The 26,228-nt window shown below is 37.5% G+C and overlaps 1 protein-coding gene across 7 annotated transcripts in view; it reads left to right on the top strand.

Moving 5' to 3' along the window:
• The first annotated feature begins 2,927 nt into the window (after nt 1–2,927).
• Nucleotides 2,928–26,228, top strand: part of Bbx (BBX high mobility group box domain containing) — a 247,211-nt gene continuing 223,910 nt past the window's right edge. For 3 of the 7 annotated variants that reach the window (XM_020182314.2, XM_020182315.2, XM_020182313.2), the window contains exons 1-2: nt 2,928–3,063; nt 6,429–6,490. The gene's annotated coding sequence lies outside the window, so the exon portion shown is untranslated. Of the gene's footprint in view, nt 3,064–3,634; nt 3,654–4,262; nt 4,306–5,513; nt 5,533–5,653; nt 6,240–6,428; nt 6,491–26,228 lie in introns of those variants that run through there. The other 4 variants (XM_074073048.1, XM_074073046.1, XM_074073050.1 and 1 more) reach the window with 4 other exon arrangements.

Below are 26,228 nucleotides of genomic sequence, written 5' to 3' on the forward strand. Positions count from 1 at the left end.
AGTGTCATTTTACCCAGTGAATTAATAGTTTCTATTTTTATAGCACTACGTCATAAAATTAAATAAATTCTGTGAAAGTCATCATTTTTTTCTTGGTCGTATTTTTAATTTTAGAATGCCACTAGAATTTAAAATTTGATATTTATTTTAAAAAAATTAAAAATTAAAAAGCATTTCTAAAATAATTAAATATTCCATGAAAGTTAGAATTCTAACCCTTCTTTCCTTACTTACTCTTGAGGTCCTATCTATCATATGGGAGGCTGGAATTTTGTCAGTTCTCCCAGGGGCAGACAATTTTCATTTCCCAACATCTGGTATATACAAGTAGCTAGCACACGGAACCCATTCGATAAATGTTCTGCAAAAGAATATCTACAAACATACCACTAATATTCAATGCATGTTTTTAAAAAGTGCAATTTTCCAAATTCTAAAGGCTATGTGAACTTACCAGTCTTCCAGTAATGATTTGCAAGGAGTTACTTCAAAGCAAACTTCCTTATGCTCTTGTGCACCAATCCTGATCAGTTAGCACCTTGTGCAGTCAGAGGCCTCCAAACCAGAATACAAAACCCTGAGGTATATGTGCTAACACTGTATCAAGGGTCTACATTCAAATGGACTATGGAAGAAATTAAAACTCTTACTTAATTAGAAAAATCTATCTCATGCCTTTTCATTTTGTATTTGTGACAATATGCTTTATAATAGTAAATAATATTCCCATACAGTGGTACATTTTAATGTATGCATAAATATAATGGGCTACATGCTCATTTAACAGTAATGTGTGATCCAAAAGTCTGAATACAGTACCTTTAAATAATTCTTCTAAGATAAATGTAATTCACCAAAATATCTTTGTGACTATTAAAAATAAAGTATGTTTTTCTATGGTGGGGATTAGAGTTAAAAGAGGGGGTGGTCTATTATATTTTCATAACACATAAATACATACAAGCAAATAATTCATAATACTTTGCATAGCAAATATATAGAGAAACTCATTGCTTTTTTTCCTCCTCAAAAATAAGCACAGTGAAATCTAAGAAAGTTTTTCCTCCACCCACCTTTTGTCCCTCAAGTTTGTTATTTGGAAGGAAGGGCTGTCAAGTATTCAAAACCTGTGCTGCGTATTAAAGGTCCTGGGTTTATGTTCCTTCTTCATTGGCATTCTGTGCAATACCAAGCAACCTATCTAATTTGTCCTTGCCTCATTTCTCTTATGGGTAAAATAGAGATAATAATACTTAGCACAGACCTCAGAGCAGTGTAGCATGGATAAAAAACACTTTGTTCCTTCTGTCAACCAAATGCAGAAGGTCATTAATATAACCTTTAATATTATCACTTTAAAATACTGGTATTTATACTTTCTCTTCATAAATTATTTTCCTTTAAAATAAACAAAACATTGTTCTGAATATCACTTTGCTTACTGAACTTCATAAACGTAAGTTTTCTCTGTATCTGTTTCCTCTTTTCCACTCTTACACAAATACACACACTCGTTGATAACTTCATCAACTTTATGGATGTGAGAGAAAAACCTTAAGATGGTATCAAGGAAATAAAAGCGGACTTGAAATAAGTCCCATTTATAAAGGAAGTCTTATTCAGGCTTCCTTTAAGTTTTGAAGCAATGTATCTAGGTTATAAAATCATATTGTTTACTTAATCTCAAAATGTTTGTGTTTAAGAATAATTCAGTCTTAGAACCTTAGGAAAACATCTGGGTCTTAGGATAATGACAGGCACATAGTAGATGCTGAATAAACATTTAATGAAGGCAATCTTGGAAAAGCTGCTTATTTTAATCTTAAAATAAAAACTCAAATCAACTCTGGAACTTAAAGAGACTAAATAACTCGCTGAAAATTGCTCAACTAGTTAATTTAAGAGTTGAGTGTCACATTTATTCCTAATTTCCAGTTTTGGCTTTTTCCCAGCAACCTGTTGACTTGTTTATAGCATACTGTTAAATATAATCTGCAGAAGATGTATCATAGAAAAAAAATAAAGACTAGCTCTCAAGTTCATCATCTCCAAAAGTCACCCAACATAGAGTATTCACATATGATGGGAAATGTGGCAAATACAACCCACATTATCTATATATCTATCTATCCATCTATCTATAGATAGATATACACTATAGAAATATAAATCTTGCATATATTGAATGAAAAGGCCTGTTTTTGAGGTAAAGGGGCAATAGCTCATCTTCCATGACTTACTCTTATAGCACAGTTTGCACATCCACACAGGTGATTGCACTCCTCTAACTAGCTGAAAGCAGACTGGCTATTTTAGCAAAATGTTGATCTTTGCTTGTGCGTGTTGTGTATTGATTTTTCTGATTTTACCTAGGCATGAGGCATTAACCACCTCAATGCATTATAGTCCTAATAAACTTATCTGGCACTATTCTGGCCTATGTGATAGCTGACCCATTGACAATAGAAATGCAAGCTGATGGAAGTCTTTCTTGGCTACTTGTTAGCCAGGTCGGGCTGTAAGATCCTAACACGATGCACGCCTCTTTCACAGGGCACCACAGGGCTGCGATCAAAAAACCCCCCTCACTTCCATATCCAGTAGAGTTGTAGTTTATTACCATAACCCTCCCAAGTCAAAAGGACATCAGTTTCGAGCCTGGTAACGTGGTAGAGACAGGGTTTTCTCCCTTTACGCCACTCTACTGGGCCTCTCTACCTGTCCTCTCCTACTGTCTACAGGTCCCGAACATTAGAAAACAGAAAATGTGATGATCTTTGTGTGTCTCTGTAAAATGTGTGTATGTGTGCGTGTGTTTGGGTGTAACGGGCCTTCTGTTTGGCTGCGCGACCTGTCCGTCAGGGCGCGGGCCAATGGCAGGCTGCCTTATATAAAATGAGTGTTTTCAGTCTCTCCGGGTTGCATGTACTGTATGTGGAGCAGTGTACAGTGAAGCGGAGGCAGAGCGGCTCCGCGAGCTCCTCGCCACTTTCCCACAGAGAAGCCCTGACTGGCCCTGAGGGCGAGCCACACACACGCCCTCACGCGCGGCGAGCCCGCGAGGTAGGCGCCCCCATCCCCAGTGCTCCTCGGGCGCTTTCCCCGCACTTTCTGTTTTCCTACTCACTTGCGAGCAGCCGGGCTGCAGCCCCAAGGACTCCGCGGCAGGCGCAGCGGCGGCGGCGGCGGCGGCGGCGCGGCGGTAGCGGCAGCCGGTAGGGTGGACTTGAGGAAGACGAGGGAACCCCGCGCGTCCGGGGCTGCCACTGCCGGCCGGCCGGGCTCGCAGGGCACTTTCCCCCTCCGCTAAAACTTTGGGTCGGGAGAGGTCGGGGGCGAGGGTCGCGGCGGGCCGGGCGGCCGCGCCGGCGGGCCCGGGGGCGGGGGGCGCGGAGGCAGTGCCCGGCGAGCGGGAGGCTGGGAGGCTGGGAGGCTGGGAGGCTGGGGGCCGGGCTGGGGAGTAGTAGGCCAGCCGGTGCCAGGCTGCGTTTGCAAGCAGCACCTCTCGACGCGCGGGCAGCGCCGCCCGAGGGGGCACGGAGCCGGGGCGCGGGCTGAGCAGCCCGAGGAAAACAACAACAGAGCCCTCACGCCGGCGGGCGGGCGGGCAGCTCGCGGCCGCCCGGGGAGCCCCAAACTTCATCTCGGCGAAAGTACGTGGAGCCCCAGCCTGGGCTCTCGCTCGCTCTCTCTCTCTCTCTCTCTCTCTCTCTCCCCCTCTCTCTCTCCGCTCTCTCTGTGTCTCTCTAGGCTGCTGGGGAGGTGGGGCCTGGGGCGCCGGGGCCGAGGAGGTGGGGGGGGAGGAAGGTGCGGGAGCCAAGCTCCCGCGGGTCCAGGGAGCGTTTTCGTGTGCGTTGGGGACCGGGAACAGCAGCCCAGTTGCTCGTTCATCTGGAGAGTTGGGATTGGGGTGTTCCGGCCCCGCGGATCTGTGCCCTCTCACCCCCACCCCTGCCCAAATGCGCGGCGAGTAGAGAAAGTGCTGTTTTAGTGCCAGAGTAGCCTGGAGGAAGAACAGGGGGAGAGGGGGAAGAGGGCGAGGGAGAAGGGGAGAGCAGAGGGAGGGAAGGGGGAGGGAGGAAAGAGAGAACGGGAGGGAAGGGGGGGGGGAGAGGACGAGAACGGGAGGGAAGAGAGAGAGGGGGGGAGAGAGGAAGAGGAGGAGGAAGGCTGTGTCAGGATTTTGCTTGAATGTGGGATTATGTTGTGTCAATAAGTTTAAGGTGAAGAGAGCGAGGAGGCTGGGGGTGGTGGTGGAGGGGAGGAGGAGGAAGGCCTTGGCTGTTTGAAGTCTCGTTTCTGAAGGTAAGTTATGGCATTGCATGGTCGCGATGACAGAAAACTTGCAGATCCTTTATCCGGGGATGGGGTCGATGCCTCTAGAAAGAGCTCCCCAGCTCTCCGAAGCCACACTCGTGGTACACTGTTATTTGCTGCGATCCGGGTCGCTAGTAAATGACCGAAATCAGGCTCGAGGTTTCTTTTCCTCCTCCACCTCGTCTCGCTCACCACTCACCCTCAGAAATGTATTATTTATTTATTTAATTTGGGGGGGGTATTGTATGAAACTTAACTGAGACCGAAAACAACCCGAGTCTGGTAAATTTTACAAGGATCCCTGGATCTGAAACACGTTTATGTGTGAAAGATCCGCGGTGATATCTGCTAAATGAGGAAGGTAAAACGAAACGATGCAAAAAGCTAAGACACAACATGTACGACAGGAGGGGGGGGGGTGGAGAGGGAGAGACAGAGAGAAGCTATTTTTTGCTTTCCTTTCTGTAGAAAGGAAAATAAAGCGTGCCTTCCCCTTCCCTCCCAGCGTATGGGGACTAGTCAATATTTTAACTGAGGACAAATTAGTCCAGGTGGATCTTGTTGAAAAGTTTCGCGAGGTGGGGTGGAGGTGGGGGGGGGCGAGGAGGGAGGTGGGTGGAGGTTGTGGGGGATGGGGACGGAGCGAGCTCTGCCTCGGCTAATGGTCATTGGCCTGGGGCTTTGAAACCATTGCCTGTCCTGCTAATGACACGTCCAGTTCTCTTCTCTCCGCCGCGGACGCGGGGCTGCTGTTTCCCGGGGCTGGCTGGAGGGGGACTGGGGTACTTTCCCCCCGCGGGGAGGGGCGCTCTCCGCCATCCCCGGGTGGCCCACTCGCGGCGTGGGCCCCACGCGCGCCCCCCTGCCCTGCGCGCTGCCGCCACCTCTGCTCGCGCGACTTTTGTAGCCAGCCGGCTGCCAGGGGGCACGGGGGGTCCCCCGGCGCGGACGTCTCCGCGTGGCCGCCCGGCCCCACGCGCGCCCCGCCGCGCGGTCCAAGCCTGGAATGGTAGCTCCGGGCCGGGCGGCGGCGGCGCCTCTCGGGGGGCAGCGGAGGCTGAGGCGGTGGCGGCGGGATCTTCGCCGGGGCCCGCGGGAGGAGGAGGAGGAGGAACGGGAGGAGGAGGAATGAGGGGAGGAGGAGGGGAAGGAGGAAGAAGAGAAGGAGAGGGAGGCGTTTTCTGCCCAGACCGCCGCCAGTTCGAGCGGGCATGGGTACGGGGACACCCCACTCGTTGCTCCTCCGTTGTGGAAAGGTGTTAGAAGACTTTTACGCCTGGAGTGTAGGATTTGCACTTCATTTATATTTTCTTTCCCCTCTTCCCCAAAGCAAGATGGACTCTATTGCCTTTCTCTTTCTCCCTCTGCCTTTGCCTCTGTCTTGTCAGCCTTTAAGATCGACATTTTGTACTAAGATGCAAACTTGATGGTGACCAGCAACAAAGCCAGGGTGGGATCCTTCACTCCCTGCTTCCTTTCCCGTTTCCTAGCTCCCTCCACCCCGACTCCACAGACCTGGTGGCCCATCGCTTGCAGCCTGGTGTTTTCCTTGTGGGTTCCGATCTCCAATCTCGGGATTGTGACCCGGGGCGGGATTTAGGGAGATGGCTGTGACCGCCCAGGTCTGCAGGGCTGAGGGCTGAGATACCTGGACCCGCTGCCGCCTCGGTGGCACCTCCCCTGGCTCCTGGGCAGGGCAAGACTCAGACTGCCTATGGATCTCTATGATTTGGTTACTGGTATATTTGTCCTGGGAGCGGTGGCGATCACTTGTGCAAGTTGATGAGTGATCACCGTGTGGATTTTGCCTTTGCAGAATGGAGTAACTTTCTGCTTTGTACCCACAGGCAGTAGGAAGCCAGGGTGCTGGAGAGATCCTGGAATGCCAGCTGGGTTGCTACCCCCCTCCCCTTTGAATATGGGTAGCTGCTTTCCCTTTCCTACCCTTACCGCTCTTGCGCGGGGGAGGGTGGAGAAGGAAAGGGATTGGTGGGGAGTTGAACTCCTGGGTTTTGATGTCCTTCCTTCATAGATACTACAGGACTTGGGACTCTACTGTTTATTGTAAAGCCTTGCATACTAACGATGTACCTTCATTTGATACTTTATAGGTCACTATCATATGACAAAGGCTTCATCTTCCTCCCTGTGTACTTCCCACGTATCTTCCTGGGTAAGTATGCAAACTCTTCATACAGGGAAATTGGATGGCTATTAGTAATGACATAAGGGTCTTTATTATTGTTCATATAAGAAGATGCTTTATTGGGGTTACAACACTCCAAAAAGCCTATCACACCGAATTTCTCACAGTAAAAGTCCATTTATGATTCTTAGTCTTTAGAGTTCAGATGTAGGTTATTATTAAGATAGTTTAAATGTTCATTTATTATCTGCAAGTGTCATTGAAAACTGATTTTTGAGGAGTTTCAATTGATAATGAAATTTTATACAGTCGAAAGCCTAGTAAATTTGGTAAACAGTACTATAAAAGACTTGCAGTGTATGGCTGGAATTATTAAAAACTTGAAGAAGCATTGTAGAAAAGACAATAAAGTAAATTTAGTATTCAGTGCACAAGCTTGATTCAAAATTGATCATATTTTCCTTCAAAATTTATGTAGTTGGAGAAATTAGGAGCATTTAGTCTTTGTAAAAAATAAACAGCAACTTTGAGATTTGTTAAGTGCCTTTTTTCTAATGTATGCCTCTCAAGTGGAAGAAACTGCAAAATATGTGTGGGACAGTAAGTACCTGAAAAGTTTGTGAGAGGTAATGGTGTAGTGGAAGCAGGATTTCTAGAGCCTTACAGTGAGCTGAAACTGCAGAAAGCCAACCTGCAAGTTTACCCCTCTGGTGTAAAGGAACACCCCTGGTATTTTGAGTTGCTGATATGCTAAGAAAATTAGTTGTACTAAATTTTTGAAATCAGCTATGGTGTTTCATGTTATTACCATAGTGAATTTGGAAATTGTATTTTGTGAATGAACAGGGATTGAATTCAGTTTTCCATGAAAGAAAATTCAGGGACCTTATTTGTTTTGTTCACTAGTTTGCTTGTGGAATATTGTGTATGTTAATAAAATGTTGTCTTAGTATTAAGAGGAATTCTATTTGAAGATCTGGCCTTTGTGGTAAGTCTCCATCTAGTAACAACATATACTTTGACATTACTAGGGACCTTAGATAATCTAAAATTCTGTTTGCAGTGCTTTTTATGGAATGTAAATATTACACTACTCCTTATGATTAGGTAGTTTGTGCAATTGGAGAGCTCATAATATATCACATATATAACAGGCTGGTTGGAGTGACTGGAATGAGATTGTTCCGTAAGATGAATTTAGTACACACCAAAATACATGGATTTTTATTTTGCCGTTGATTTTTTTCTTAACTTGTATGGGAGGAGTGTTTTTCTTTTTTGAACATACAGTAATAGTATTCAAGATGTATTCCTGCTTATAAAGAACACCACATTTATGCATGTGAGGTACATTATTTTGTTCACTGTAGCAAACTTTTAGTGTTACTTTCCCCATGGAAATGTGTTTGATCAATTCAGAAATTAATATGAGAAGCGATACCAGAATAAAAGCAGTCTGGTGAGCTCTTGCATTTCTTCTAAATATCAAATGACTGCTTCATTAAAATAATATTTTCAAGAAATGCGATGGCCTTTGAAGTCAGTGAAGTGCTTTTAATAGTGTAAAACTTAGAATTGTGATCGTTAAGTCACCTTGTTGATGAATTACCAGTTACTTGCATGTAAAATATATTTATTGGGTCTGAGACTTCCTTATCAAAATAAGAATTTAAACATGCTTTTTGCTACTCCATGTCAAGAGTTTCCAAACTTCCCATTTTATTATTCTGCATATCTCTATTAAGTTCTGAAACTGAAGCCTTAATTTGCATTTCACATTTAATACTTGGTTACTATAAAGGTGGTTCAGAGGTGTTGTTTTGTAGTGTTAACATCTTTGGCAGTACTCAGGTGGTTTTAGGAAGACTTTTCCACTAGAGGCTTAGCTATTTAAAAGATTTAAAATTTTGAGACTTAAGAAAAAAATCCAACTTGGTCCTTGTGTCCAGATTTTTTAAAAAGTGTCAGATTTTAAGAGTTTGTGAGATATCTTTGCTTTTAATATGAAAGGAACAAGGGTCTGAAAATAATGTGGTGCAACTCAGCAGCTAAAGTAATAAAGCCATATTTTCAGCAAAATTACAAAGCATTTCTTATTAATAGTCATTAAGTAGCATAAAGTATATGCTTTACTATATTTCATGAAGAACTTAGGTAAAAACAAGAGCTGTATTTTTAAGTGGATCTTACCATGGATATCTGTTACCTTTATATTAGAAATCTTTAGAAGTAATAACGGTTTCACAGTTTAACCCTTTTTAAAAAAACTTTTTGAAAATAGTGTCATTATAGTGACACTATTTTGCTGGCAAATTGTGACAAAAGTTTGCTGCAGTACTGTTTTTGCTGTACTAAAGGAAATCCCTGAGATTATTCTCTGTGTCTCACAAAAGTGCAGAAAATGTTTAGAGTTGAGGTATTCAAATTAATTTAGGCGGTTAATTTTGACATATGGCATCACCAACAATGTGGGATACCTATAATTTAAGATTTAAACTTAAGCAAATACTTAAGAAGATACTTTTCTTGAACTTCAAAGTGTACCTTATTTTTTAACATTTCACTACCTTGGTCTAAGTGAGATGCTTTACTCTCACTATGAAATGAAAACTACCCCAACTTCAGCAAAAACATAGTTTCACTGCTTCATTTTTGTCATGTGTCCTGGGTAAATCAGATGCACATGTTCCTTAGGTTAGACCTTTGAGAAACACTGCTCAGAAGAATGAAGACTGACGAGAGGTTCTTCCAGCTTGAAGATTCTGTGGCCATAATTCAATCAGTAGGTGTGTGCTACCTCAAGGGTAGTCATCACATACTATGTTGAATTGTAGATACCTCTGTGTTTTGTGTTAAACCTGAGGAAAGTTTTGAGTACAGTTTCACTCAACATTCATAGGTGGTCATATTATCCTTTAGAAGGCAATTACAGTTCCTTGAAATGCTTGTACATTACACATCATTTTAAACCTGTGGAGAGATACCAAGAAGAGCCTCATGTATTAATGAGGATTGTTTTGTTTTCATTTTTTTTTCCTTTCAAAGAAAAAGAGGTGGTATAAATTGAAATAAGTGCCAGCTATACAAGGATATGCCAAAAGGTATGCCAGTAAAAATCCTATCTAAAAATATAAATAGAAGATGAATGAAGGAATGAAAGACTTAAAGAACTAAATACCATGAACTATTGCACACCTACTGGAATACAAAGCTAAGTTATGTGAGTCAGTTTAAGAATCTAGGTAGTGAAATAACTACAGAGAGTAAGGAGGTTGTATAAAAAAACAAAGTAAAAAATATTAGGGATGAGTTAGAGTTTATGACATCTTAGAAAAATTTAAAGTACTGAAAATGTTGGTTAAATAAGTAAACCAGCTCTTGGGATGGAATAACTGAGATCCTAAAAGGATATACAAGGTTTTATTTTTTGTAAAAGGAATAATTGAATAAAAACTGGTAACTTATTTAAAAGGAGAAATGAGGATAGTTTAAAACAGCTGTATTTCTTAGATCTATTTGTCTGTGATGTATGGGAAGAAATATGTTTTATATCCCAGTCCACACAATTGTACTGAAACAAGTTTCCAAAATAGTATAAAGTATAATACCTTCCGATATTTTCTATTCCTACTTAATCTTTATAAGTTGAATCTGTTGCAAGTTATTTTATTAAACAAAAAGCACTGAGTACCATCCACTAAACTGACTTTGTGGCTTACTATGTTTGAAAAACACCAATCTCAAGTGCTAGCTAAAAATGGAGGTCCCTAGGTACCATCCCCAGATATTTTGGTTTACTATTTTTGGGCCCCAGAAATTTAGATTTTATCTGACACAGCAGGTGATTCTGAATTAGGTGGGAAGTCCTTTGATTTACTTTGAGAAACTGTTATAAGGACCTGATGACTAAAGATTGAAGAGGGGTTGTGCTCTGAGTTTGGTGACTGCTGAGGCAGTCTGTGGTGATATTTTAGTCACATGATTGCAGTACCAGCAGGCCCTGCATCACTCTGTAGGAATCTTCATAGTGGCACTTGCAGTACAAGGAGTAGAGGCTTTGCAGACAAAGAGCCCAAGGTTCTACTCCCGTTGTCTTTGTTGATCACTAGCTGAGGGACTTCCAGCCATCACTTCATGGCTCTCAAACTACCATTATTGTATGCAAAACGGACATGTTAATATTTATTATGCAATAGTATGAAACTATACAAGACAGTAATGTATGTACTGACCTTGAGTGTTTGTAGTCAAGCACTAAATATGTAGTAGTCTGTTTTTATAGTTGTATTTCATCTCACTACTCTCTCAACTTTGGTATCATGAGGCACTGGTGTATTTTTACCTTGATGTGAGTTGCTGGATAAGTAATTAGTTAAGGAAGGAAATAGTAAGCATAGCCAGGAGAAAAGAAAAGTTGAAGCATACCACACTGTTCCTTTGGGTTTGGTGTGAATGACTTTCCCAGCCCTTTAAAAAGGCATCACATAGGCAGGCCAGCTACCAGTGTTAGGAGAATCAATGTTTGAGGCCAACTAGGCAAAAAAGTTAGAGGGACCCCATCTCAACAAATTAGCCAGTGTGGTGGTATGTGCTGGTAATCGCAAGATATACTAGAAGCGTAGGTAGGAGGATCATGGTCCAAGGCTGACCCAGGGCAAAAATGCAAGAACTTACCTGAAAAAAATAACTAAAGCAAAAGGGGTTGGGGGTTTGACTTAAGAGGTAGAGCCCTTGGAAGCTCTGAGTTTAAGTCCCAGTAATGCCCAGCTCCCCTTCCCACCAACCCCCCCAAGACATAGCATATGGCTGGGGATGAAGCTCTGTGATACAGCCTGTGTGTGCTCAAAGCCCACTCCCAGCACTGTCAAAAATATAAATAAATAAATAAAAAAGGCATAGCATATGAAAATTTTATATTTCAAGGTGGTTAGTTGACAGCAATGAGGATTTTCTCTCATGGCTGTGATACATACTAGGATGTCTTAGGTCATTAGTTCTCACACTTTCTTCCATCAAGACACAGGTGACTGATGTTTATACTTGGGGTATTAAGATTTCTCTTGTTTAGAGACATAGATAAATTATGCTGTGAGTTTTATTGGAAGTTCACAGTGTGATAAAGCCACTCATTTTCCTATGAAGATGGCATATTAAAATACAAGTGAAAATGATAAAATGAAAATCTTGAATATACATACATGTAAAACTTTATATAAACTGTGGAACTTAACATGTTTTAGTTACCTGGGGAATTCCTTTTAACCAATTAAATTTGCCTTGTGTCAAAGCATGAAAATTGAGAAGTATTTACATATGTTGTGCTTACCAAATTACATTGCAAAAAATAAGCACTTAAATAAGAGAGGGGAAATCTAAGAAGAAGATGAATGGGAAATACATCAACTAAATCCCTGAAATCTCAATGTGAAAACCAAAAGGTGGGGACAGTGAAACATATGGTCAAATGCAAAGAAAGCACAGAAGACCACATGTATCAAGGTTCTCAGCAGTATTGTCTTATTTAAGTATACATTACCTCTAACAATAATTTATTTTTAAGTAGTCTTAACAATTGGTATTTAATAATTCAGTATCTTTTGCATTTCCTAATTTTTAAGATTACTTTTGCCAGGAACATCCTCCCACTTCGTAAATTGTAATTTGCCATACTTTTTTGATCTCTAGTAACTTAATAGACTTTGTGTTGTTTGAAATCCTTTTGTACTTTGATGTATACTAGTATTAGAACTAGATTTATACTACTGAGAAACTGAAAGATTTTTTTTTTTCCTTCAAAAGTTTGGCATCAAAACTCATTGGGTACCAGAACCTAACCCAAACTGTCCCAGGACTGTTAAAAGTAGTTTTCAAGGCCACTTAGAAAGAATAGTCACATATTTTACTGTGGAAACCATGCTACTTATTTATTATCTGCTAGGAATCTAGCTAGGAATATTATATAATATGTGCTATTTACACCATTTTACCTTTTTAAAAGGTAAAGGTTGAATCCCAAAGCATATCTGGACCTAAGGTTTTTTAAATAAGGGACTGTATCTGATTGTGTTAACTTTCTTAGTTTACAGAGTGAAATTATCTGATATTTCTACCCATTTAAACTAATAAAAGTGTTTTTTGCTAATTTTGATCACTGATCATTTAAATTCTATTTTGAATTCATTGCAAGCTAGCAAATCATGGAAGAATTTTTAACATTTTATATAATGCTCTCCAACTGTGTGTTGAAAACTGGTGGCTCCAAATACAAGGGTGCAAGGCATAAGAGGGTATAAAGTCAGGAACTCAACATCATTTGCACCCCGTAAGTTGAGCAGAATAAAAAAATTCTTAAATGAGTAAATCTTCATTGCCTTCATACACAGGGGCTAGTTAGTTCACATTTATATAAGCCTCATATATTCCATTTTGACATTGTGATTCCTTTGATGGTGTTTTAGCTTTTAGTTTACACAAACACACAAATTTATATAAACTGTTCAATTCGAATGTTTCTTAAATAAGGCTCGATAAAATTCAGGCTGCTTTCATTATGGCTTCCTGTTGTCAGAAGTTCCATAAAAGAGTTATATTTCCTTATATTGCTGCTTACATTCACTTCTTTCTATCAGAAAAATGAAAATAGAGAGTGTTTTATGAAGATTTATTTTATTCTCAGATGAGAATATTTTCAGGTTAAATTATTCTATAGAGGTTCTAGAGTCTTAAAAACTGGCGAATGTTAAGATCTTGCCTTTTAATTTTCTATAAAGCCACCACAGGAAAATAAAAAGTATGTCAAGAGGAAGAGTCTATATGCCATTCTAGGAGCAGAGTAATAGCTGTGTCTGGTTTATTGTTGTGGTAAAACTTTAGTCAGTCTTCATTTGATGCAGACTGGAACTATTAAAGGTAAAGAATTGCTTATTGATACAACTTCTGTTATTTACTTTCATGACTGTATTCTTTGATATAGATTGATAATTTAGAGTTTTATTAATGGTAAAGAATTGTTTATTGATACAACTTCTATTTATTTTCATGGCTATATTCTTTGATATAGATTGATAATTTAGAGCTTTAGCAATGCTGATTCTTTTAGTATTGAAAAATGTTAAGTTGTTTTTCAGCTTTTTTTTTTTTCTTTTTTGAGACAGCGTCTTGCTATGTAGTCCAAACTGTAGGCTGGCCTTGAGCTCATGATCCTTCTGCCTCAGCCTCCTTAAGTACTGGAACTACAGTCCTGCACCACCACACTTAGCTTGTTTTTCACCTTTTGGTGTACCTCTCAAAACTTAACCCAAGTGTAGAGTTCTCATTGACTGCAAAAGGAATTTTGTTCTGTGGTGGAGCATGAGAAAATAAATTGTTACACCTCCCTGTTAAACTCTGATTATCTTTTGAGTTGTTAAAGTTTTCATTTTCTTTCTTTTCTTCCCTTCCCCTCACTTCCTCTGTCCTTCCTTCCCTCTTCTTCTCTTCCTTTCCCCCTCCCATCCCTCTTTTTGTCTCTGAGCCTGTTGTCTGCATATACTACCTGTAAATAGTTTAGAATGAGAATATAGAGTTGATCTTTTTAAATTTCTATTTGATGTTTAAAGATTGGTAGTTTTTGAGTCTTTTTAGTATTTATTACTAACCATATAATGAAATTGTTGATAAGTGGGTTTGAGTATTACATATAAGTGTCAATTAGGAAGGGATTATGAGGAACCCTTAGCAAGGCTATGTGAAATAAAGGCACCTGTTGTTATTATGAAATAAATTGAACTAAACTCCTTATCCAATCATTTTTGTTTTTGTAGGGTAATAGAATGGCTGCACAATTTGCTGTATATTCAAGGGAAAATTGAATATATGTTTTAGAATAGTTTATCAAGTATTTTTGTACATTAGAAGGAAGGGAGAAAGATAATTTTGACTGAGAGCCTCCCTTACTGCATAAATTTTAGTTTTACTACTTCATTTTTCACAACTTTCAGATGAGAAATACCCCTATTTTAATGATGAGACAACTAAGTCTCAGGTTAAATAACTTGTCTAAGGTCACACAGCTAGTAGGTGATCTTGCCAGGCTCAGCCTGCCTGTCTACAGTGCCACAGTCTCCTGGGGCTTTGTCTATATTTACCTGCCATTAGAGCCACATGCCAAGAAGCTAGAAATGAAAGTTTTGGGGGCAACTCTTGGCCAAGAATTCCCCCAAATTTCCTTTCTCCCAAAAGAGAAATATTCTTTTTGAAATGGTAAGGTTGGGACTCTGTTCCTTATCATTTTTTAGGGAATTGGGTGAGAAGTTTTCTGACCCAGTGACTGTTGTAAATTTTCATCTGAGAGGTCACTGTCAAAGACTAGTGGGTGTTCGTGCTCTGGTAGTTTTTAATGCTTCATCCATGAATATATTTTGCTAGAGGAATTTAACCATATAGCATGTATAGTATTGTAAAATAGTTTTCTGACATCTATTTTGAAAGAAAATTGAATATTAGTGGAAAAATTAATAAGTAGATTTCACTTCATGGCCTTCACAACACAGTATCTAATGATCAAGAATGAATTAGGTATAGGTTCATTCAACAGTTCTAATTCATCAGCTTTTGGAAATGGTTTAAGAGTAGGCACTTTGAATTATTTTAATTCAGAAACTTGTTTTTGTAGTGATAAGTAGAGTGGGTTTTATAAAGTATGACTTTGTATAGAGAAAATACTTGTATTTAGAAAATGCAAAGTAACATGTTTCTTTTTGGTGTTAGGAGCCCTATTCATTTGAAATTAAATTCTTTTTAATCTTTACAAGTTCAACATTCAGTTTTTAATTTAGATATAAAAGATTAAAAGTTTTTGTCTTTTTTTTCTTAAAGTGGCTTTGCTTTTTCCCTGATCAATGAAACTTACAGTGTTTATTTTTAGCAAAGTAGCATTTATGAATGATCATCTAATTATTATAGTGTGTTCTTTTTTGCATTGTTTTAGCCAAGTAATATGTTTCCAAAGGTGCTGGGTTTCCATTTATTTTGTTTCATCCCTACATAGTAAAATACTTTCTTACTGTTCACCGTTGGTTGGTAACTTGAATTAGTTTAAGTTTTGTGGCATTTGACACCTTTCTTATTGTTTTCCTTAGTCTTGTTCAAACAGCATTGTCCAAGTTAAATAATTTGGTCTAGTAGTGCTGGTGAGACTCCGGTAGCAAAAAGTGTTATCAATTTAATTCACAATCCATGGATCCAGTGCCCATAGTGTGCTGACACTGGGCCTAGACTTTGGGGATATAAAAATGATTATGGAACAACCCTTGTCCTTAAAGCAAAACATGTTCTACTGGCTGGAAAAGCCAGTAGATGTAAATATCTATCATATAAATTAGCCTGTATTAATTGTTCTAATAGATGTGGTATAAAATCATACTGAATAAATGCCAGAGAAAAACTGTCTAAGTCTATAGCATAGCATTTGGACATTGAAATATGGGGTGGGGGTTTCTTGCTGTGGCATTGATGGAGTTTTTGTTGCTGCAGCACTGTGTCCTTAACTGCCAGTAAGACTGTAAAATTAATTTGTCCTAAGCACTAGAGTGTGTTTTAAAAAATCAGTCTTAAAAGCCTTATTTTATTTAAACATTAGTACACTCTTTTGATATATTTATAAGGCCACTGATTTTGTTTGTTTGAGATGAGGTCTTGCCAGATAGTCCCGGCTGGCCTGTAACTCGGTTTGTACCCCATGCTCACCTCAAACTTGTGAGTCTCCTGCATCAGCCTCCCAACTGCTGGAATTACAGGTTTGTACCACCACACCCAGTTTGCACTGACTTCTTTGATTAAGCTTTCAAATTATATTAAAGTTATATTTCAGTGAAGTGTTTTGGGCTTCTTTTGTTGCTATTAATGTCACAATCTAATGACAGCATGATTAAACAGAAGAAAGGTGTTTGACTATATAACATTTCAAAGAGGATTCCACATACATTAAATAATATTAAAAGCATACTTAATAGAATAGTAAGTTTGAACTAGATGTCAAGGGCTACAATACAAATATACACTACTGTAGCTAATACTTATTTTTACTAAGATAAATTATACTAGTTGGGAATATATTAATAAGACTTCCAGTACAAGTATTAATATGGAATTCTAAAGAGATAAAAGTGTTTTTTTCTGTCCATGAGAGATTGAGTTATGCTCAAGCAGTTTTTACATTTTCCAGGATGTTTTCAACCAGCATTTTTAGTTGCAGTTTCTCTCCTTCTTTAGGAAGCAGTGGTCTGGAGCCACCCATAAATTTGGTACTTGTTTTCACTTATGCATATTGAACAGGGTCTGGTCTTTTAATCATGACTTTTGTGTTTCTATACCTTAGAAGTTTTGTATTTTCACCCAGTTTTATCTGTAGCTCCTTTTGACTGTTCCCTTCTAGTTAATTGCCCAATTTACATTAGAATTTTGTCTCTAAAATATTATGCTTAGTGTTCTAGTTGACAGTTGTGGGTACTTTAATAACAAATGCATTCATAAGTGAGATCATAAAAAAGAAGGTGATCTGGGAAAATAAATCTTCATAAGGTCACAGCATGGATAATAACCAGTGTTTACATTGAAGTACCAAAGAGGAACAGAAATACACAGTTTAATAATTTGAGCAATTTCTCTTCCATTCTCTGTCTTGGGGCTGTTTGGCATCATGGGTCTCTTACTGGTTCTCCTGGCAATAATGAACTTCTTTGCAAGTGTCGTGTACACATGAGTTCTTACCTCACTTGGTGCTGTACAGACTTAAGACTCAGAGAACATGTTCACATTTGATGTAAGACTAGGATTTGTTTTATATTAATAATTTTCTGCATATAATTTCTGTATAAGTAATGCAAATTTGTATACATTTCCTATAGTTTGAAAGGTCTTGAGGAATGGAATCACCCATAAGCAAAGAGTTTACACAGTGATGAATTTTTTACATACAGAACTGTGATCATGAGTCACTTGTTTTTCTTTTCTTTAGTATTCTTAAGTATGATTTTATATGTCATTCTTGATATATATTTCAAATACAAGCATATGGCTTTTAAGCTTAATACACAGAGTTTAAGAATTAGAGTGATTTGTACTTTTCATCATTAAGTAGATGTTTTCCTAAAAAATTTTGACTTCGTTTTTCAAAATTGAACAATATGCTTTTATTGACATTATAATTTCATGATGCTTCATATTTATTTCTAATTGATTTCCGGTTAGCAATGGGTACTTGTTTTATAGATTAAAGTTTTATTATTCCTCCGTCTCTCTATTAAATAACCAATGATCTATAAAGTTCCAGTAGGGGAGCTGCATAAATGAACACAGTATTAATTATTTTGTGAAGAAGAGCAGTTTTTGGTAAAACAAATAATTTCCCTCTATCATTCAGTTTGGTAATTCTGAGTTTCAGTTAGAAAATTAGAAAGATAAGATAAAGTGAATATAAGGAAAAATTCCTTATACTGCCCCCCTCAAAAAAAGAACATTTCTGAAGAATGGCTTTTGTGACCTCAGATCTTGAAGCAAAAATTATGACCATTTTAAATAATATGATCTGAATATTACTCATTTTTATGCCCTTTGTCCTAGGATATAGTATAGTAGGCATCTGATTAATTTTTGTTTAATTGAATTGCTGTTTTAGGTTACATACTGTGTATAGGAGGCCCCTAGCCGACACGAGTAGACTGGAGTCAACATCAGAGGCCTGTAAATAATTTTGTCCTGAATGAAACAAAGCCAGTGGAATCATAGGCAGATATGGTCAAGCCCTGCAAGTGTTCCCTCAATGGAGGTACTCTAGTGACCAAAACTGCTATTATCCTATTCCTTCTTCTCTGTTACTACAGCTGGGATATGTCATAAATCATCCCAACCTACACTTTTACAATTAGGACTGAATTTATTTACTAATAAACAAAACATGGTGTTTTACTTTTTCTCTACTCTTTTTTGAATTTTCTTATTCAGGCTTTTTTTTTTTTTTTTTTAAAGGTGATAGGAATTCTAGCTAAACTCTGTTCTCAGCCTACTAACCAGCCTAATTCTGTATATTTATTTAGTAGTATTTTTTCAGTGCCTACCATGTTCTGAGTGCTAAGGGATACATTGGTGAGCAAAGCAAAGTCCACATTGTTATGGAACTTAGTGTGACAGTTTAAACTTGTCTTTTGTTTTATTGAATGTCCTCAGAGTTGGGGAGAGCAAACTTTTTTTTTTTTGAAGGTACTGGGATCTGAGCTAAGGGCCTCATCCTTGCTAGGCAGGTAGGTGTTCCATCACTTGAGCCACACCCCCAGCGCAACATTTTCTCACTGAGAAGAAGATGTGGGATTAACTCTTTCCTTTAGAAGCTGGCCACGTGAAAGTGTCCTTTGTCTCTGCCACACTGGTCAGGACAGGAACATGTTTATTTAAAGCAGTTTCACATCTGCACAAGTAATTAATTGTTACATTCTGGGAGGAAGATGTAGGGGGATTGAGGACAAAATGCTAGACACCCTATCTGAAAAATAGATAATACAAAAAGAGCTGGAGGTGTGGCTCAAGGGGTAGAAGAGCACCACCAAAAAAGAAAACAAAGAAACTTACTATATTCTAATTTGCTTTTCTGATGCCTTATAGTAAACATAGGAAATTCCCTTTTGTCTTTACAAATCCTTACAATCCAATCTGCCTATCCTTTTCACAACTGAATGAAAATTTAATTTCTTTTGAGGGCTCTCCTGCAACTTTGGTATGGTCTCCCAGTAAGGACTTAAACAGTTAAGACATCTTTCTTCACCTCTTGTTAGTCATTAAGTCATCAGGTCTTTATTGCAAGACTGTCACCCACCCTTAGTACTACTGGACAGTGGTAATAGTATTTTACACTTGTTATTATAAGTTAGAGTTTATATTGTGGTTTGACATCTTATTTTCCCTTACTAACTGTGCTGTGAGGTAGATAGTAGGATATCAGTGTACTCATTTTACAGATGAAGACACACGCTCCACGTAAGAGACTTGACTCAGGTAACTGATTTTGCACCGGCTCTCTGAGACCAGAACCTACATAAAACCTATTTGTGCATTTAAGTAAGTGTTTTAAGATCATATGAAAAGCCTGTCCATTGGGTTTAACATTTTTTATAGCTTGTGATAGAACATAAAGTGTATGGGGCCACACAATGATAAAGGATGAGCTTTGAATTGTATATTGGTATATATTTTTTTAATTTGGTTCTTGCTATGTAGCCCAAACTGGCATCAAACTCATGATCCTCCAATCAGCTAGGTAGCTAGGATTATAGGTGTGTGCCACCATATGCAGGTATATTGGGATTTGTATGTGGGATTTGGTATTTTTGTATAATGTTGGAGTCATTTTCTCCTATGAAACATTTCTAAAATTATAGTGAAAATTAATTGGAAAATCTGATCTGTTATTTGAGCTACTCTTATTACCAGAATATATACGCTTCATAATTTTCTATCTACTAGCGTTTTCAAAGGAGTGGAGGCAAGTGGTAAAGTATTTTCTCTTTAAATTTAAAATGCATTTTAATTTGGCACTTTTTGAAGGGGAGGTTTCATAGGCGAGTTAAGAGAATCCAGTATAGTTTTGCCAACTCTAAAAGAGAAGACATTTCTATTTAAAAGTTATTTTAGGATCATTTATTCAATTAATATTTTATATAATAAGAGTTTTTATTTGTTAGAATCTTACCTCTGTGTTCCCCAAGAGTAAAAAACTGTATTAATTATTTTACTGTGGGAGAATGATAAAAGATTGAGTATATTAGAATGTCAGAACCTTTTTTATTTAAATATTTAAGATGTGACACAAAAGCAACTTACTTAGAGTATTTGTTTCCATAGATTCTCTTAAACTTAATTTCTATAATTTATATTTGACTATATTGTCTTTGAACATACTGCAGTGCTAATCTGAAGAAGAGGTTCATTGAGTAGTTGCAGTTTCCTAAAACCAAAGCATGTTGTTTATTGAAGAAGGCATATTACAATGCAAGTGTTAGAAACCATGAATTTTATCTTCTTTGGTTAGCTTTTTATTTAAAGTGGAGTAGGAAATTATAAGCCATGAGAATAAATAGTTAGAAATTCCCCCTAATCTCAGTTTCTAAGCAGTGAACTATGATGCCAGTGACTCCACTTCTTTTCCACCTCACAACAACCCTGTGATGTAAGAACTATTGTTCTCCATTTTAGATGCAGGAACTGAGTTCAGAGGCTTTCCAGCTTGCCCAGAGTCATTCTTCTGGTAAATGCTGGAGCTGGCAATCTATCCCAGTTTATTTTGTCTACTGAGGCCACACTCATAATCACTCATTCTCTTATCCTGCCTCTTGTATTTCCCACATGGTATTCATACCACTGCATAGTATATGGACTTGTCTGGACTCTCACTGAATTGTAATGCCTTGGGTTTAAAATATGACATTCCAGCCCAGGATAAAATGGGCTTTTCTCTATTTGTGTACCTACATCGTCAGGCAGATTGCCTTACAAACATTTGCTCCTCAGTAAAGCGTAAGGTAAACTTTTGAAGGCAAAAAACGTTAGCATTATGTAGAGAGGGAATATCTTTGATTTAAAAAAAAATTGTGCCACAGTATGAAAATGAAGATAGTTTTAAATTTAAGTAACTTAAATCTAAAAAAGAATACTTAGAATTTTAGCTCTGAAAGAGATATTGCAGGTGATCTTGGAGTAATACAATCCATCATTTTAAATTTGAAGAAAGGCAGGCCAAGAAAAAGGAACTGGGTCTGATATGAGACTTCCTGGTGTGGTGTTTTGCTGTAGAAATGTTTAGCTCCAAAATGATGTAGAAAACTTTTTTAGCTAATTGATGGCACCATCTTCACAGCAGGATTGTGTGACTTTTTGTAGTTATTGTTTATAAATGGTTAAAAAGACTTTAAGAACTAAAATGCTATGTATTGTCAGAATGAAGCTAAATAGAATATATTTATTACTTTGAAATCATTTTATTAGCTTACTAGATAACTTATTTACTTCGTGGTATTTTGTGATTTTGGTAGCTAAGAGATAATAAATTGAAACATGGCTTTGCTGTAGCTTCCTGTGTCCTGTAAAAACAGCACAAATTTGTAAAACAATTACACATTGTTAAATGGCATGCCAGCTTATCAAATGCCTTAAGTTTATTACAGTCTGATCTTAAGAAAAAACCTCCCATCCTCACAGCAGCTCATCCTAATCTTAAGCAAAAGAGTTTTTAAAAGTTATTCCAGAGCTGTTAGATTTGTTCTATCTGTGAAAGTATAAACCACTCAAAGGCTGATCAGGAGAAAAGAAATTTTGTAAAACCATAACTAATTTAGTTGTTAGAATGATTTAGCTGATTCCTATACTCTGATGCCTCGTGGTGGCCTTATTAAGAAACATCTGTAGTGAAATATTGTGACCACATACTTTGTTACTATTACCGAATCAGCTCAAATGCATATGGACTAAACATCAGTCAATTAAGACACCACATGATATTCTTGAAGTTGGTATTTTTGTAAGTATCATTTGGCAGAAAATAACCTCAGCTCTGCATTTCAGGGAGGAAGTCTGGTATGCCTTATCAGAGTTCTGCTTCTGGGAGTTTGCTTGGGGGATGGCCATCATTCAGCCCTGAACTCCCAAAGAATAAGAGCCAGATTGTCCAGGTAGCTACTGCCACTGTAACACTTCTTTTTGTAAATTAGAAAAAATCACTCTTTTTTGATACACTTTATTTCCAAATATTAGAAAACTGTCATTATAGATTTTTTTTTCTTAGAACGAGATACTTCACTGCCTCCTGGTAGGAAATTGTCACAATAAACATGCAAACTTATTTCTCTGATGTGAATGGCGCCCCCTAGAGGTGTACAAAGCACAACTTGCGTGGATGTATGCTGAGACCCTGCAGGCAGTTATATCCTAGGAAATCATGTCTTTAGACATCAGATATTAAAACTTCACATATAGAAATCTATAAATATAGTTTTTGAATATAAAATGCTGATCATTTATGAAATTATTTAAAAATTATATGCATAATTAAAAATATAAATTAAAAGAATACATAGCAGAGACATTACTTCTGCAGTGCAGCACTGGAAAAAGGCTCTCTATTCTGTTACACATCTCTTGCCCCAACCAATTCTATGTATTTTCAAAGTTAGTCTGTCTTTTAGAGTCTGATTAAAGAAAAACTTTTCTGACCTTTATAAAGGAACTTTCTTTTATTAAATGGGTGCTGTAATAGAATGCAAAATGACTTTAAGCATCTAGCTCTTTTTTCCATCATTAAAAGTTAATTGTCACATCATATAAGTGCAACTTGATGGGATTTTTCACATACCAAAAATTGGCAACCTGTGATGAGGAAAAGTATGCTCTACAAGGATTTGAATTAAGAGAATGAAAGGAAAAATGAAGCTTTTATAAGTCTTAAGTAGCAGCTAAGTGGAAATAAAAGCTTTTAATTTTTGAGGGAGAATGGCAGTAGCAGATCAGTACCTTATGTTTAGTTGGAGGCAGAAGGTTTCAGAATGCTGCCTGTCTGCTCTAAGGTGGTTGTTTGGGCGACTGAGGACTGTGCAGGTTTAATTCTTTGCATATTTGGCAAGATGGTAATATACTCTATCTTTGTACTAGTCCCTGGAATTGTTTTCTCTTTTCTTTCTCTTTAAGGAATGGAAATTGGTGGGATATTTAACAGGAAATCCATTACCCTTTCTGTGGCTGTGGTAGTCTGTGTCCAGTTTGGGTCTTGCTCAGTAGAGAGTGATGATGTGTTAAGTAGTTAGAACCACACAGTTTTTGTGGGGCTTTCATTCCACTCAGTGACATGGTTATTAAGTACAGGGTACCAAACAGATTTTGCAGTGATGCTCTCTTACCAATCCTTTTCATAGTTTGGTAGAAAGTTCAGTAGATGTTGCTTATTTGTGAAAAGGAGAATGTACTTGTATATAGTAGCTCAAAGGTGCTAATTGTTTATAGTAGGAATATTGCACATGAACCCTCAAGGTAATGCTAAACCCTTTGCTTTTATTGAGGCTCCACTAGTAAATGATCAGCTTCCCTGCCTATCTTACCCTAAACTTTCTCACCAGCTTTCTAGCTTGCACCAGACTGTTAATGTTTGAATCAGCACCCTCTTCTATGCCTTCTGAAGATCAGTTCTAAGACCTGGGAGCCACTGGGATTCCTCTTAGGCTTCACCAACATGTTACTTCTTAACCTGCCTCTTCCTACCTGTAAATTATTAGTTGTTTTATTTTATTTTTTACTAGTGCTACAATTTTAGGAATTTTTAAGGAACTTTAGTGTGGATAACTTAAGGACCATAGTTTTAAGCTAGTTGCTTACTTTTGGCTACATAAAACTCAGATTTTTTAGATTCCATAATACATAGGATCATCTGATTAAATAAATCATTAGCAAGTGATTTTTAGTGATGATTTTTTCTAGTGACACATCTTACTTTACATGAGACAACTTCTGTAAGAAACTTGTATTAGAAACTCTCTCTTGGATTTTTATTATGGAAAGAGTTAGTATTTTGGAGTTAAATAGCAAAAATTTATAAAAACACATAGTAATTATAATGTTAATCCAACAGCTCTTATTAAGTATGCAATTTAAAATGTATGAGTTAGCTGTTTCATCACAATATTTGGTACCTAAAACATGATCTTACTTCATTATAAAAATGACAGAATTATAGTACCTGAAAGCAATTTATGGTTTCCCCTCTTCCCCAACTACTGCCATATTTTTAGAAGGAAAAGTTACATTGATTTGTTGAGTAGCTTCTTATGGTCTGTTAACATCACTGCTCTACTAGTTTATTTATTCTGACTCATGATTAATGAGTATTTTAGGTAAACTTGGTAATGTTCAAGATAGTTTGAAAGATTAAAGCTTGTTTCTTTGTTTTAAATTGTATAAGTTATTAAATTAACAAATGATTTGTTTTATATTCTAATGGGATAATACTAGAGAAGTATTTCCCCAGATAATATGAAATAAAACACAAACATTCTAAAATTCTTTTGTTGGAAAGATTTATAGCTTTGAGTGTTAGCTAGAGTCAGGATGATGGCATAAATTACAGTGTACTACAGAACTATAAAAAAAATTGCAAAGAATTTATGATCATTCTAAAACAGTATCTTTAATAAATTAATAGTTTTGGTGACCATTCATGAAATCTGTTTAGTAAAGAAATCATTGAACTTTATCCTATTTGAACAGATGATGATTATGCCTTTCATGACTTGACAGAACCTAGCTGAATACCTGTTAAGTAAATGAGCGTTCATGAAAGTATGAAATATAAAGACTTTTGCAAATCCTTGACATAATTTTAAGATCCTATCAGTTCTTTCTCAGATTCCCATGAAACTTATCCCCATTGGTTTTCTTTTTGTTTAATATTTTCTTACCTTTCAAGAAATGAATAAAATATGACATTAAGTATATATTTATTTCCTTTTACTTGTGTTTCAGGTTCTTTTCTGTATACTTTAAAATACTTCACTTTACTAAAGATCATAACAAAAATTAATAATTGACATTTATCCAACCTTCTCTCCTTTCTCCTGTCTTCTCTAGTTCTTTTTTTTTTTCCACAAATTTTGCCACCATGGCTGTAAGAGGATGATAAACCTATCTTTAATTACACAGGAGGGGGTCAGCCTCTAAGTTCAAAGCCACTTTTCTTTCCACTGTCCTCATTATCTAGGTACTCAAATGCTGGAATCTTTAATTTCTGATTTCTAGAACAGTTTCTTGTTTTCCTCATTTTCTTAGCTTCTTTCTCAAGATTTAAAACAGAATTCTGGGCCCAGCTACCCTCTCAAGAGGAAACTTAATTAAGTTGGTCTTTTAAATATCTACCTGAGAGACAGTATGGTTTAGAAGTATAATCATGTGTAAGACAACTCCTATTTCAATGTCATCTATGCCACCTTTTAGCAGTGAGTATTTGGGCAAGGCACTAGCCTCTTTGTATTCTAGTTTCCTCATCTATAAACAAGGAAAGTAATAGTTGCCTTTTGGAATCATATCAAAAATTATAAAATTTAACATATAAAGCATGCAAATGCTTTACCTATAGGCATTTAGCAATTATTTATAATTATAAATTTGTACTTTTGTAAAAAAAAGACACTCGTGTTTCTGTTGTTAGATATGTTCAATGTACCCGTGTTTGTATTTGTATTGATTAGTCTATTAATAAGCATAATATATGATCTTATATTTTCAACCATTTATGAGTGAAAAAACTATAGATTCAGAGAACAAGTTGTTTTGGGGGGTTGGGATACTGATAATGGACAGTAGTATACCTATAAAGAGAGAAAATAATCAGAACATTATTTAAATAATAAAAATATAGCATTTATTTAACAAGTATTTATTGGGCTTATTATGAACTAGGCTTCATTTTAGACTCTAGGATGATAGTGATAATAAGATGATTAAAAATGCTATACCTTTAGCTAGGAGTGGTGGCTCATGCCTGTACTCTACACTAGGGAGGATGGGGCAGGAGAATCAAGAGTTTGAGGGCAATCTGGGTTATATAGTGAGTTTCAGGCCAGTCTGGGTTAGAAAGTGAGATTCTGTCCCCAGGCTGCCTTATGGAGTATACTCTCTAGTAGGAGAAAAACACAATAAAATAAGTAGTATGGTATGTGTTACAGGAAACATAAAGCAAGGAAGGGAAGGAAAAGTGGAT

This window comes from Castor canadensis, chromosome 5, assembly GCF_047511655.1.
Source record: "Castor canadensis chromosome 5, mCasCan1.hap1v2, whole genome shotgun sequence".
Classification (NCBI taxonomy): domain Eukaryota; kingdom Metazoa; phylum Chordata; class Mammalia; order Rodentia; family Castoridae; genus Castor; species Castor canadensis.